Source organism: Carcharodon carcharias, chromosome 7, assembly GCF_017639515.1.
Source record: "Carcharodon carcharias isolate sCarCar2 chromosome 7, sCarCar2.pri, whole genome shotgun sequence".
NCBI classification, from domain to species: Eukaryota; Metazoa; Chordata; class Chondrichthyes; order Lamniformes; family Lamnidae; genus Carcharodon; species Carcharodon carcharias.
The window spans coordinates 23,082,858-23,095,532 of NC_054473.1; the positions used below are offsets into that span (position 1 = coordinate 23,082,858).

A 12,675-nucleotide genomic window follows, 5' to 3' on the forward strand; every position below is an offset into this window, starting at 1 on the left:
CTGCAGTAAAGGCAAGCAGGTAAGATTAAAGATCGCAACCATTTTGAGAAGCCAGGGAGAAGGCAAGTATGTAAGATAAGTGAGTAAAGTGGGGGGATTGGGGGGGGGGGGGGGGGGGGGGAGGTTTCAGTCAGTCGGGGGCTGGGGAGGGCAGTCAGGGGACTAGTTTGGGGGTTGGGAGAAGAGTAGGGGGATGGGAGGGTAATTAGGATGGCAGTTGCGGGGGGTTTGATGGTCAGGAGGGTAGGGGGTTGGTCAATGGATTGGGAGGGCATTTGGAAGGTCCAGTGGAAGGACAGGGTGGGAGCAGGGTCATTACTATACTTACCCAGGAGTTAGAAGTGCTTTTAATTCTAACTTCTCCTGGGTCACTATTCTATTAAGAGAGATGGAACCATCCAAAGTCTCCAATTTAAATTGGAGTATTGGATGGTTCACAGTACAGGGTAGTTTCCTTGTAAGTTTAAACTCCTTGGGAAATTCCCGTGCAGTCCTTGCGTGGGGGGCTTCTGGGTGGGTGCCAGCGCATTGCATCTTCTGGGTACACCCCCACCTCCCCCACCCGGCAAGTCAGAAGTTTTGGGCCAATCTGTTTTTAGTGATGTTGATTGAGTGATAAGTATTGAGTAGCTCACCATTGGCCAAGATTTTCGCCTCGGCGATTTGGGGGTGGGGCCTGCTCGTCGAGGGGAAAATGTCGCGGGATGACATTGGGAGGAACCCCCGTCATCCCGGTCCCTTTAAATATTCATGAGGCGGGCAGACAGCGAAATCAGCTGTCCGCCCGCCGACCTGTCAATGGCCAATTGAGGCCATTGACAGGCTAATTAACCTTATTAAACACCCTGCCCAGCCAACCTTAAGGCTGGCGGGCAGGCCAGAAGCCTCAGCGGGCTGTCGATTATTAATGAGACTTCATCCACTGGCGGGATGAAGTTTCATGTCCGTTTTTTAAAAATTTAATAAATTTTATGTTTATTATTAACGTCCCATCTCATGTGACATTGTCACATGAGGGGGGACACGTTAATAATTTTAATATTTATCTATTTTTAGAGTTTACTTCTCACAAATATCCCTGAGACAGGACTTTGCCTCAGGGAGCAGTGCGCTCTTTCGTACTTTAACAGATGGGGATTCACTCCACCCCCACACAGGAAGCGCATAGCACTTCCTGTCAGGCAGAGCGCTGGGCGGGCCTTAATTGGCTTGCCCACTCAAAATGGCGGCAGGCCCCGTTTCAGCGGTGGGGTTTGGCTGCCCGCCCGCCTGCCAGCCAAGGGCTAAATTCTGCCCATTACTTTTCTTTGAAATAGTGCCATGAAATCTTTGTATCCATCTGAAAAAGCATACGGGGTCTTACATCTCATCCAAAAGATGGCATCTCCAACAATGCAGCACTCCATCAGTACTGCACTGGATATAGCCTAGATTCTTAAGCTCCAGTCTCTGGAGTGGGACTGAAAGCCACAAAGGACACCAGCTGGTGAATCCTACGAGATTAGCTGAACAATATTCCATATTTTGTAGGCCAATATGGTGCTCCAACAAGTAAATGCAATAAATGTTGGAGCAAAATTTTATTAGAAACTCCAGTAAACTATAAGCAGTCCAGTAGCTTGTCAGAGTGCAAATGTTTGTCAGATTTTATATTTTCAATAGCTTTTCTCATCTTTCTTCAGTGGCACATTGACAAAGTTACGTCGAGGAGTCTTTTCCCCATCAAAGATAAAAATTCTGATCTAGATGTAACATTGACACTGGTGGATCTCAAAAATCTCAGAACACTTCCAAAGAGACTAGAAACAGAAGAAAATGCACAAGAACAGAGGGAGAAAAGCACTGCTAAAACATCAATAATTAAAAATTTCACAACACTGCTAAAGAAACTAGAAAGAGAGGAAAATGTACAACAGAAAGAGTGGAGCACTGGTAAAGTACCGATACATATATTTCTGATCAGGGAAAGCACCAAAATGACTCCAGAAACATCCCATAATGCATGGTCAATGACTTGTATTGCACAGCAGACTGCTCAAACACCTCCTGATCAAAAAGATACTAGCATTCATACTTTAAATAGGACACCTCCAAGGACTGATCAAAAAGATACTAGCATTCATAATTTAAGTAGGACACCTCCAAGGACTGATCAAATAGATACTAGCATTCATACTTTAAGTAGGACACCTCCAAGGACTGATCAAAAAGATACTAGCATTCATACTTTAAGTAGGACACCTCCAAGGACTGATCAAATAGATACTAGCATTCATACTTTAAGTAGGACACCTCCAAGGACTGATCAAAAAGATACTAGCATTCATACTTTAAGTAGGACACCTCCAAGGACTGATCAAAAAGATACTAGCATTCATTCTTGTAGAAGTAGGACACCTCCAAGGACTGATCAAATAGATACTAGCATTCATACTTTAAGTAGGACACCTCCAAGGACTGATCAAAAAGATACTAGCATTCATTCTTGTAGAAGGAGGACACCTCCAAGGACTGATCAAAAAGGTACTAACATTCATACTTGTAGGAGGAGCCTCCAAGGCCTGATCAAAAAGAGACTCGCATTCATACTTGTAGAAGAAGCAATTTGATGAATGCTGAAAGACAGCGTTGTAATTACTCTTGAAGTATCAACATCTCATCATTGAGCAAGTGCACATGTACAGGAATGATAAACTATCCAAGCTTCTCTTCAGCAATTACAGAAAAACACACTAGTTAAGGATGCATCACAAGTTGAAGACTTTCCAGACATTGAACTTTCATCCATTATTCCGTTTCCACCAAAAGACTTTTTCCCTCAATGACTGGACACAGTTTAATTCAAACTTTACAAGTTTTAGAGTTACAAAGGTAATCACCAGCTGTCCTTGGTCCTCCTCTCTTATTACTATTCAAACGTAACTTGTATGTCATCAGGTAGCTACTGTATTTACTACAGATCTGACCAACAAAGTGGTCGAAGTTGAAGAGGAGACATTGCATGAATTTCTTGTTGAGACATTGTCATTTCTTAAGCACCAGTTAGATCATTCAATACACGAGCGCTTAAATGATATCAGAACTGGAACTTTATATGATGTTATTAAAGCTTGAGGCAATTGCAACCCGAGAAAATATTGTGGCTGCATTGATTGTTGGTTCCACTGTCCCGAATAAAATCATCAGGAAACTCCAAAAGAATATATTAAGGAGCTGGCTAATGTTAAAATTTGCTATCTTTTAACCCAGTAGTTCTCCAAATACTAAGCCTGCGGTCAAGGGGTGATACTAATCCTCCCTGCCAGGCTGAAACTAGGCAGGCAGGCAGCTAAAACCTGTGAGGCAATTTATCTGCAAGCAGAACGTTGTTATCTTGATCTGTTCTTCAGAGCAGGTGAGAGGGATACCCACTAGAAGGCAGTATTGCCCTTCTTTAAATATGTAGATTGGGCTCTATGTCTCTTTTGGGGCCTAGTATTAACTGGAGGCCTGCATGGGGAATCACTAGACTAATCTCTGAGGAGCTGGGGCCTGAGAAGCCCCAGGAAGTCAAGTGTGTTTTGTTAAGTGTCCTTGTAGGTCAATAGGAGCAGGAGTGTTCCTCTGCTGCCTCCCCTGCCTGTTATTCCCTCCCCCACCCCAGACTGCAATGTCCACCCAACACCCCTACCAACCACTTAGTGCTGGGGCCTATTCCTGCCACATTGAATCATGCTCTCACCTGACGGCCATGACTGCTAGAAAACTGACAGGTTAAAAATCTCCAGGCCTCATATGGCAGAGGCTCAGATGCTTTGCTGTCCACCTCGGCTTTCACCAACAGGACTCCTGGATGGGAGTTAAAATCGGGGCTCTGGTATATGTTTTAGACACTATATTTTTGGTAAACTCAACACAGAATTTAAAAGTACCTAAACATTCGTCATCAACACAGGGACAACTACTTTCATTTATATAGCACATTCAATGTAGGAAAACATTCCAATGTGCTCCGCAGAGACACAATCCAAAAAAGGGCATTGAGCTTAAGAAGACGACATTGGGAAGTTTGAACAAAGCTTGGTCTAAGGGAGGGGTCTTAAAGGAAGAGAAGGATTTAGCCAGGGAGTTCCAGAACGTGGAGCCTAGGTGCTGAAGGCACTGGTGCAATGTTGCAGAGAGGGCAGAGGGATGTGCAAGTCAGAGTAAGAGGAATGAAGAGCTTTAAGAAGGAGTGTTGTAGAATTGAAGGGGTTAAGAAATGGAGAGGGGCTAAACCATGAAAGATTTAAACTCAAGGATGAAACTTCTAAATGGGGGTGTTATGTAGGTCAGTGAGAACAGGAGTGATGGGTAAGCAGAACAGCCTGGGACACGATGCAAGCTGCAGAGTTTTGGATGAGTTGAAGTTTATCCAGTCTAGGCAGTGCTTCATCAACTATGTACTATCATCCTATTTTTATTTGTTTTCACCCTATATCTAAGTATTTCACCTTACTGGAGACAATATCAATGTAATGCATGCACTCAGCATTTAACCATTTCACAATGTTAAGCCGTCTCGTACCAGTTGAATGTTAAGAAATCTCGTCATGTGTGCTGTGTGTGGGCTGATGTACAGGGTACCCAAATAGTGATTTCACTGTGTTCTGTACTGCTGGTTGAAATGTGATCACTGATATCTGTGGAATGGTCAATGAAAAACATATTTAGTGATTTTAGTGTGTGTACAGCACGAAGTGTGAATATAGCAGAGATTTTCTGCATTAGCATTCATAAACTTAATGACCACAAAAAAGACAAAACTTTTTTTGACAAAATGCTTGACATCATTTGGGAGATTGCCTGTGGGAGGGATTATTGAACTCAACCGTGCTTTTGGTAACCCCTGTTCATGAGTGTCAACCAGAATACCCTTGCAATTGACATCATCATCCTTCACCCCATCCATCGATATTCGCCTCCTCTTAGGGTACCAGTCTTCCTTGTGTGCCAATACTAATCTCCTCCCAATATTGAAACACTGGTGACAGTGCATTCCCACCACCAAAGCATCAGTAATCTTTCAGGGTTAACAGAAAGAAAAACTTTCATTATAACCCCCTTCGTATTCCCGATTAATTACTTCTGAAGCATAGTCAGTGTTGCTATGTAGACAATGACAGCACAGGAAGATCCCACAAACAGCACTGAGATAAATCACTAGTTAATCTGTTTTGGTTTTGTTGATTGGGCTCTAAGGGAACACCCCTGTTCTTCTTTAAATAGGAATCTTTTATATGCCTTCTCATCTGCTAGTCCACACGTGAACATTATTGTATTGAAGTGTCAGCCTAGGTTGCGTGTTTGCGTTCCTGGACTGGAGCTGAAACCCCTAAGATGGGATGCTATCCACAGTCAGGCTGACACTTGCGGTATTACCCATTTCAGAGCACTATCAGGGGTCCCTTCTCAAATGTCAACAGCTACTACCAAGAGTAAACAATAGCCCACATCCCCTCCCTCTCAACCTTTTCCCAAACCCTGGGGTTAATTAAAATCCATCTCAGTGTTGTAAACATTTCAATTTTTACTAGGATCTTCCAGCCTGTGTCTAACTGGTCTATTCTTCAATCGTTCCATTAATTAATATCGTGGTTTATTTTCTATCTTTGTCATCAAACCCATTCTTTGGATAAAGGGCTTTGTCTGAAATTAATAGGGCTCATTGAAAATAGATATAACACAACAATTTGTTTTGTGTTCTTTATTGGGAGATACACAACTACAGACAAATATAATTTATCCTAACACATAGTATTGAAGCTGTTTTGACTATCCATTCAAAACATGTTAAGGATGAATTATTAAAAAATCCACTCATTGCCAAAAAGCCTCATTTCAGCCAATTGAAATGAATTGATTTGAGTCCAATCTATTGTAAACTGAAGCAGGATTGCCTCTTATTGCAGCACACAATCTACTCCAACTATCATGAGGTGAATAGAAATAATCTGACATAATACATATATCATTTCCTTAGCATAAAATAAGAATACTTTAAACAATGTTTAATTGCCTTCCAACCTAATTCTATAAACACCACATACTAAAAACTGCAATTGGATCATAGTAATGGACTCTAGTATTGTAGATTAATTGAACAACTTAGCCAATTTAGATACTCTCACTTCAATGCCATAATACCCATTAATAATCAAAACTGGTCATTCCTGCAAGTATGTTTAATTAACCAATCAATCCAGGTTGCACACATAATTATGTTTAAAGTTACAATGTCTTGCACAAGGATCACAATTACAGATCAGAATTAAAGAAACCAAACCATTAAAACATACTCTTCTTAGCACTGTGCATTTATGAGAATATTCAGCTTTTTCCACGATTAAGGTCAGTTTCAGGAGTGTTTGCTTTGGGTGGACCTATGCTTTCCTGTTAACATTAATGATGTAGTCAGAAGTAAGGCAGGGTCCAAGCGTCAAGTATCAAATACCAAAAACTTGTTTTCTATAAAACTAATAACCCCCAATGCAGGAGTGTACTCACAGAAGTGTGCTTGGGTAACTGTTTCACGTGTTCATACAGAGTGATAGATGTTATTTGCAATAATGTTCTCTTCAATAAGGACACCAGTCATTACAAGCTGGCGAACACCACAAGCAGTTACAGGAAATCTGGGCAGTAGGCATGATGCTATTTTATATTCAGTGAAAAGACCAATCAATAGCTATCAAGAAGGACAAGCCACGATGCTACCACTTAATTTCTGCTCTTTAAAGGTAGCAAAATTTGAGTTACAAACATTTATTTTTGTAGGCTGGTAATCATAACCAACTCACAATCGGAAAGACACCTGGGAAACGTTAATAAAGGTGTACAAATTCTGAAGAAAGCTAAGACACCAACAGGTTCAATGTTCGCCAAAGCCATCTGTCTCATACTGGAGTAGTTATGGCTTAGTTTTGCCAGCTGCAGAGAAAAATCATCTCCTCTTTGTTGACACCCTGCCATCCAAGGACCTGATGAGGATGGCTGACTAGCTATTTTATGGCAAGTCAATTTCCTTCATCTGAGAGATAGTTCATCAGTCTGAATTATAACCAAAACAGCATTGCAATTGCCCAAAATATATCCCCAATTTAATACCAGGGCACCACAGTTGCTGCTACGAAGTGCTCCAAAATTCAGTTTATCTACACAGGGTAGTCTAGCAAGCTTTTTCACCTTACCTCATCTACCTGTGGGTCACCTAGAGCTATCTCTTGTATGTTTAAAGATAACCATTATTTGCTGAATCAAGAGTTCTTGGACACACTGCCTAACTCTGAATTAGATCTTGACACCTGGAGGAACCTTTACCAGATCTGCTGTTCCTCCTCTGAGCCATATGATAATGATATTTCACTTAACATCAACTCTGCCATGTTTAATTTAATAGTGTAGACCCATACATACTATAAAACGGACACTGTTGTCTACTTTACTGCCTATTTTAAATTAGAAATAGGTTTGGTGGGTTTGAACTGATGACTAAAAATTACTTCAGTTAAGAGGACGTTGCAAACTTTGGGGCCAAAAGACTATTGAAACAAATGCGGTATTAACAAGAGTTTAAAACAATTCAGATTACAGCAGGGAAATCAGGTATGGCTACACAATCCACACTTTTTTGGCACATATTCAAGTGACCTTGCAGTACAGGTACATAATGTGCATTTCACAACCAATATATCTTAGCTGAGAATGATGAGCTCATTCTGCCAGATCACAGAATCATTCAACCAATTAGTTACCCATCCAGTAACATTCCAAAGTCCACCATTACATCTATTTTTTTAAATGATTGCAAATTTTTGCATTTACTAATCCTATGAATCATTTCCAATGCCTTCTTTTACCAGTTTGAAACTGTGCTCGCGTTGTCCTCGTCATATAATTCGCTTGAAGTTAGTGTTTACTGACAAATATATTACATACTTCAACCTTTTTAAGTTACTTTATATTTACTTCAAGATTTTACCTAGGATAAACTGGTTTTGTAGATGTTCATGCTGATATTCTGTGTAAAACTGACCCTATGCTGTAGCATCCATTAATCGAGGGATAAGGGTCTGGTTTAACTGTTAGTGTTTGATTGGTTCAATGTTAATGGAGCGACGTCATCACACAGGGAGCGGTAAAGCAAGCCAGATGATGTGTTTGTAGCGGGCGTGTGTCTAAAGATCAGCCTCTGATCTATGTTTCTCCTGGAGAGAGCATATATCTGTTCAAAATTTGCCTTCTTTTCGGTGAGTACAGGTCTGAACAAGACCGTGTATGTCTTATACCCTTCAGCAGAGAAATCCCTTAACTCAGTCCTAGAGTGTGTATTTCCCAACATAAAAGATCAAGAAACATGCGGGGCGAGGAATCCACAAATTAAGCAGGTCTACTTTCATCCACACTTGACAATGGCTGGGCTGGCGAGTGAGCCAGTTTCTCACCTCTGGAGCCCAGCCTGCGGTTTAATTGATGGTACTTATTACAGTGGGTGGTTCTTGCAACACAATTAAATTGTTGTTACAAGGATGGTGTAACTATTTGTGTAGATGTTAAATTTGATCGTTTACTACTTTGTAATTCCCGGTTGCAGTTCCTGGAGATACTAACTGGAATTGGCTAATGTTTTTCTATGGGTCTGGATGTGAAATTGCTCTGTTGGTTACGCCAGGTTGTTGTCATTATGGGGGAACGAAATAAGCGGGAAAGAAGAGGAACCCTTTTCCAAATAAAAACATGATTTTTTAAAAATTCATTTATGGGATGTGGGTGTTGCTGGCTAAGCCAGCATTTATTTCCCATCCCTCATTGCCTTTTGAGAAGGTGGTGGTGAGCTGCCTTCTTGAACCGCTGCAGCTCATGTGGTGTAGGTACACCCACAATGCTGTAAGGAAGGGAGTTCCAGGAATTTGACCCAGTGACAGTGAAGGAACGGTGATATATTTCCAAGTCAGGTTGGTGAGTGACTTGGAGGGGAACTTCAAGTGGTGTTCCCATCTATCTGCTGCCCTTGTCCTTCTAGATGGTGGTGGTCATGGCTTTGGAAGATGCTGTCTAAGGAGCTTTGGCTAGTTCCTGCAGTGCATCTTTTAGATGATATATACTGCTGCTACTGTGCATTGGTGGTGAAGGAAGTGAATGTTGTGGATGGGGTGCCAATCAAATGGGCTATTTTGTCCTGGATGGTGGTGTCCTGGTAGATGGGTAGACATGTACCCTACAAAAATAAGAGTGGAACTGCCAAATCTAGATCCCCCTGGTTGTCTAGAGGAATACAGGGGAAGATCAAACAGAAAAAGAAAGCATATGATAGGCACAAAGAACTAAGCACTGCAGATAGCTTAGACGAATATAGGAAGTGCAGGGACGAAGTAAAAAAGGAAATAAGGAAATCAAAGAGATGGCATGAAAAAAGATTAGCAAGTAAAGTTAAAGATAACCCAAAGATGTTTTACCAATACATTAATGCTAAAAGGTCAGTTAAGGAAAAAGTGGGACCTATCAGAGATGAAGATGGAAACTTGTGTGTAGATGCAGAGGCTGTGGGAAGGGTTTTGAATGAATATTTTGTCTCTGTGTTTACAAAGGAAAGGGAGGATGTAGCTATAGTAGCCCAGGAGGAACACTGCAAGATATTGGACGGGATACTCATAAAGAGAGAGGAAGTACTCAAAGGGTTGAAATCCTTGAAAGTTGATAAGTCATCAGGGCCAGATGGATTGTTTCTGAGGCTGCTGAAGGAAGTCAGGGAGGAGACAGCAGATGCTCTGAGGATGATTTTCCAATCTTCACTAGATACAAGGGAGGTACCGGAGGACTGGAGAAATGCAAACGTAGTTCCATTGTTTAAAAAGGGATCAAAGGAAATGCCAAACAATTATAGGCCAGGTAGTCTTACATCGATGGTGAGCAAATTAGTAGAATCAATCTTGAGAGATAGGATTAACTGTCATGTGGAAAGGCATGGTCAGGGATGGTCAGCATAGATTTGTTAGAGGAAGGTCTTGCCTCACAAATTTGATTGAATTCTTTGAGGAAGTGACAAGAAGGGTTGATGAAGGTAGTGCAATGGATGTTGTGTACATGGATTTTAGCAAGGCATTTGACAAGGTCCCACATGGCAGATTAGTTAGGAAAATAAAAGCTCATGGGATTCAAGGTAATGTGGCAAACTGGATAAAAGGTTGCTTTGTAACAGGAAACAAAGGGTAATGGTCGATGGATGCCCTTGAGAATGGAAAGTTGTCTCAAGTGGTGTTCCACAGGGCTCGGTGTTGGGACCCTTGCTGTTTGTGTTAAAAATTAACGACTTGGACGTGAATGTGGGGGCATGATTGGGAAATTTGCAGATGACACAAAGATTGGCCAAGTAGTGGATAGTGTAGAGGATAGCCAAAATCTCCAAAATGATATAGATGGGTTGGTGGAGTGGGTGGTAAATTGGCAGATGGATTTTAACACACAAGTGTGAAGTCATACATTTTTTAGGGAGGTTAAACAGTTACAGGGATTACATAATAAATGGGAATATACTAAGAGGGGTAGATGAAGTGAGAGATCTTGGCGTACAAGTACACAGGTCCCTGAAGGCAGCAGTTCAAGTTGACAAGGTTGTAAAGAAGGCACATGGAATGCTCTCCTTTACTGGCAGAGGTATAGAATATAAAAGTAAGAATTTGATGTTGGAATTGTATAAAACACTGGTGAGGCCACAACTGGAGCATTGTGTGCAGTTCTGGTCACCATGTTACAGGAAGGATGTAATAGCTCTGGAGAGAGTGCAGAGGAGGTTTACAAGAATGTTGCCAGGGTTAGAAAAGAGTAGCTAGAAGGAGAGATTGGATAGGTTGGGGTTATTTTCCTTAGAACAAAGAAGGCTGAGAGGTGACTTGATTGAGGTGTACAAAATTATGAGGGGAATAGATAGACTGGACAGGATAAAATTGTTTCCCTTGGTGGAGAATTCTAGAAGCAGGGGACATAGATTCAAGATAAGTGGCAGAAAGTGTAGGGGGGACATGAAGAACTTTTGTACGCAGAGGGCAGTGGGTGTCTGGAATTTGCTGCCCAAGTTGGTGGTAGAGGCAGAAACTCTAAACTCTTTTAAAAAGTACTTGGATCTGCACCTTAAGTGCTGTAAGCTGCAGGGCTATGGGCTGGGTGCAGGAAGGTGGGATTAGAAAGGGCACCTGGGTGTCCTCAGGCTGGTATGGACAAGATGAGCCATATGGTCTCCTTCTGTGCTGTAACTTTTCTATGATGCTGAGCTTCTTGACAGTGTTGGAGCTGCACTCATCCAGGCAATTGGAGAATATTCCATCACACTCATGACTTGTGCCTTGTAGATTGTGGACTGGCTCTGGGAAGTCAGGAGGTGAGTTACTTGCCACAGGATTCCTAGCCCCTCATCTGCTTTTGTAGCCACAGTATTTATTTATATGGCTAGTCCAGTTCAGTTTCTGATCAATGGTAACCCCCGGATGGGGATTCAGTGATGGTAATGCCAATGAATGTCAAGAGGTGATGGATAGATTCTCTCTTGTTGGAGATGATCATTGCCTGGCATTTGTGTGGCATGAATGTTACTTGCCACTTTACAGCTCTAGCCTGGATATTGCCCAGGTCTTGCTGCACTTGAACATGGACTGCTTCGGTATCTGAGGAGTCATGAATGGTGCTGAACATTGTGCAATCATCAGCAAACATCCCCACTTCTGACCTTATGATGGAAGGAAGGTCATTGATGAAGCAGCTGAAGATGGTTGGGCCTAAGACACTGCCCTGAGGAACTCCTGCAGCGATGTCCTCGAGCTGAGATGATTGACCTCCAACAACCACAACCATCTTCCTTTGTGCTAGGTATGACCCCAACGAGTGGAGAGTTTCCCCCCTGAGTCCCATTGACTCCAGTTTTGCTCAGGCTCCTTCATGCCACACTCAGTCAAATGCTGCCTTGATATTAAGGGCAGTCACTCTCACTCACCTCTGAAGTCCATGTTTGAACAAAGGCTGTAATGAGGTCAGGAGCTGAGTGGCCCTGGCGGAACCCAAACTGAGCATCAGTGAGCAGGTTATTGCTAAGCAAGTGCTGCTTGATAACACTGTTGATGACCCTTTACATCATGTTCCTGATGATCAAGAGTAGAATGATGGGGCGGTAATTGGCTGGGTTGGATTTGTCTTGCCTTCTGTGTACAGGATATACCTGGGCAATTTTCCAGATTGCCTGGTAGTTGCCAGTGTTATAGCTGTAATGGAACAGCTTGACTAGGGGCGCAGCAAGTTCTGGAGCACACGTCTTCAGTACTATTGCTGGAATGTTGTCAGGGCCCATAGCCTTTGCAGTATCCAGTGCCTCCAGCCATTTCTTGATATCATGTGGTGTGAATCGAATTGGCTGAAGACTGGCATCTGTGATGCTGGGAACCTCTGGAGGAGTCCGAGATGGATCATCCACTCGGCACTTCTGGCTGAAGATTGTTGCAAGTGCTTCAGCCTTATCTTTTGCACTGTCCTGGGCTCCTCTACTATTGAGAATGGGGATATTTATGGAGTAGCCTCCTCCTGTGAGTTGTTTGATTGTCTACCACCATTCATGACTGGATGTGGTTGAGCTTGGATCTGATCTGTCAGTTGTGAGATCACTTAGCTCTGTCT

At 42.2% G+C, this 12,675-nt stretch overlaps 1 protein-coding gene across 4 annotated transcripts in view; it reads left to right on the forward strand.

Annotated features, from left to right (window-relative positions):
• The window catches only part of cidec (cell death inducing DFFA like effector c), a 27,941-nt gene continuing 15,266 nt past the window's right edge, over nt 1-12,675 (forward strand). For 2 of the 4 annotated variants that reach the window (XM_041191540.1, XM_041191542.1), the window contains exons 1-2: nt 1-19; nt 1,683-1,932. The gene's annotated coding sequence lies outside the window, so the exon portion shown is untranslated. Of the gene's footprint in view, nt 67-1,682; nt 1,933-8,167; nt 8,268-12,675 lie in introns of those variants that run through there. The other 2 variants (XM_041191541.1, XM_041191543.1) reach the window with 2 other exon arrangements.